We start from the raw sequence: 2,776 nt of genomic DNA, 5'->3' as shown, positions 1-2,776 counted from the left end.
ATATATATATATATATATATATATATATATATATATATATATATATATATATATATATATATATATATATATATATATATATATACTAACATTTTGTACGCGCGATACACGAAAATTAATGTCCAATATTTAAACATTGATAAATAATAAAATTAAAAATTATATTCGAATTATATATACACAAATAATATATGTATTTTATACAAACACATACATGATTTACCATTCATAGAAATTTAATTAAAATATAATCAACCATTAAATTAATTATATAATGATTTTAATAAAATGATAATTAAAGAATATGAAAAAGATATGATAGATATATGTGTATGGTAATAATGAAGGAGTTATCAATGTTAGAGTTAAAAAGTAACGGTGTTATAACGGTGTAAGGCTAGTTTTGTCTAACAAGAATGTAGTAGGGACAATTTTGTCTAATAAAATTGAAGTGTACAACATTTAATGTAAAATATATACATTTATTAGCATATAAAAAGAAGGACATAAATCAAGGATATAACATGTGCTCTGGAAAAAAGGGCAATGTGCACTGGAACTCTAGAAAGGCAAAAATGTGCAATGTAAGTAGAAAAATATGAAACAACTATTGAAAACACTAAATTTAATGCATGATCCTCAATGCAAATCATTAAAGCTTAACAGGGCGTTTGGTGGGAGAGAATTACAATTCCATTCCTACTTAATTCCCACCTAATTTCAAATGCAACTAAATTCCTTCGTTTGGTTAGACGGATCAGAATTGCAATTCCATCATTTTCATGGAATTAGAATCCCATGGTTACCCCCTAGGATTTTAATTAAATGGATTTTAGGAAGACAAAAAGATAATCCTAAGAAAAAATTATCCCTTCTTTTTTTTTTTTAACCTAAAATTGATGTCTGACATTTCCTTCTAAATTATAGCATGTATTATTCTTTGAATTCCCTTGGTGTATGTTCATTTAAATCTCTATATGCAACAACTGTACAAAATTTGCATTCTTTATATGCATTGTTTACAGACAACAACTTCCGTGTATTTTCCTTTAATTTGAATTCTTTATATGCAGAACTCTTCAAAATTTGCATTCTTTATATATAACAACTCTAACAATTTGTGAATTAATTTGTCAATTGTAAATAATAATAATAATAACAACAACAACAACAACAACAACAACAACAACAACAACAACAATAACAATAACAATAACAATGAGCATTTTGGACTTATATACTACTTATTCCCCCTTAATTTTCATGTATACCAAACATTAGAATTGAAATCCCCAGTAATTTTATTCCTGGAAACCAAACACTGGAATTTAAACTCTCACTTTATTCCCGCATTATTCTTTTCCCATGAAATTGGAATTTTTTTTCCAACCAAATTTCTTCCCTTCAACCAAACGCCCTGTAATAGTATTGGAGTGTTTTGGGCGTGGAAGTTAAAATGGTGGATTTTTTTAATTAATTGTATAGATAGTATAGATTGTGTTGCAGGAAAGTATATGTACTGAATTATTGAAATTAGTAAGTTTAATCTAGAATTGTGTTGTGAATTGGAAAGTAAAAAAATAATATATTTTATTAGGAAATCTATTACTACATTTTAATTTACAATTGTAGTACGAATAGGAATTGTATTACCATGTTTTACAATATTACGTAAACCTTAACAGGGCGTTTGGTTGGAGGGAATGAATTAGGTGGGGAAAGAATTACAATTCCATGGGAAAAGAATAATGCGAGAATAAAGTGGGAGTTTAAGTCCAGTGTTTGGTTGGCAGAAATAAAATTAATGAGAATTTCAATTCCAATGTTTGGTATACGTGGGAATTGAGAGGGAATAATTAATATAAAGTCCAAAATGCCTATTGTTGTTGTTGTTGTTGTTGTTATTATTATTATTATTATTATTATTATTATTATTATTATTTCTACTATACTAATAAGAGGCAAAGAGAGTTAAGCCTAAAATGGGTAGAAAAAATGGCAGTCAAATTATTTAATCAAATGAATAGTTCAGATTGTTTAGATTTATATTTTTTTCCTTGAGATTTCCTAATTTATCCTTAATTATATGATTTATCCGTTAAGTTTTCCGTTAAATATTCTATTCTCTGTTAATATTCCGTTAACTTTTAACTTACCAATTAATTTCTATAAGAAAAGTCTTAAGTTCGAACCTTATCCCAATCAAATTTGGCATAATTAAGTTCCTCACTCTATTTTACTTTTATTAAATTAAATAAATTTGTAGCTACAACAAAAAATTATACATATGTATTTCTTTAATTTATAATTATGTGTGTACAATACCTTTATTTGAAAAAATTATTTATTGTCAAAAAATTAAATTAAATAAGAGAAATAATTTCATTAGTTATATTGTTTTTATTTTTTCCCATTTACATTCAAATTTATCTTACATTGTCCATTATCTTATTTTTACAATATCTTATAATTAAATATCTAAGTTATAATACAAAATAATGCTATATATTTATTCACCAAGTATTTTATTAATACCATGAAAAAAATAAAAAAGAATAATTTGAAACCAATCATATTAACTACTTGGGGGATTTGTTGACAATGAAAGTACTCAAATAACCCATTACCCAGCAAATTGAAGCGAGAAACTACCTTTTAATATTTTTGGAATACATTATATTTAAAATTTTCAATTTTTTACTAATTTATTTAATCTTTGTTTCTTAAACTAGGGATTTCTTTATCCACAATAACTCATTCAACAATAATGGTTGAA

This window comes from Ipomoea triloba, chromosome 2 (assembly GCF_003576645.1).
Source record: "Ipomoea triloba cultivar NCNSP0323 chromosome 2, ASM357664v1".
NCBI lineage: Eukaryota > Viridiplantae > Streptophyta > Magnoliopsida > Solanales > Convolvulaceae > Ipomoea > Ipomoea triloba.
The sequence above is the reverse complement of the archived record's forward strand: the minus strand, read 5'-3'. Positions refer to the sequence as shown.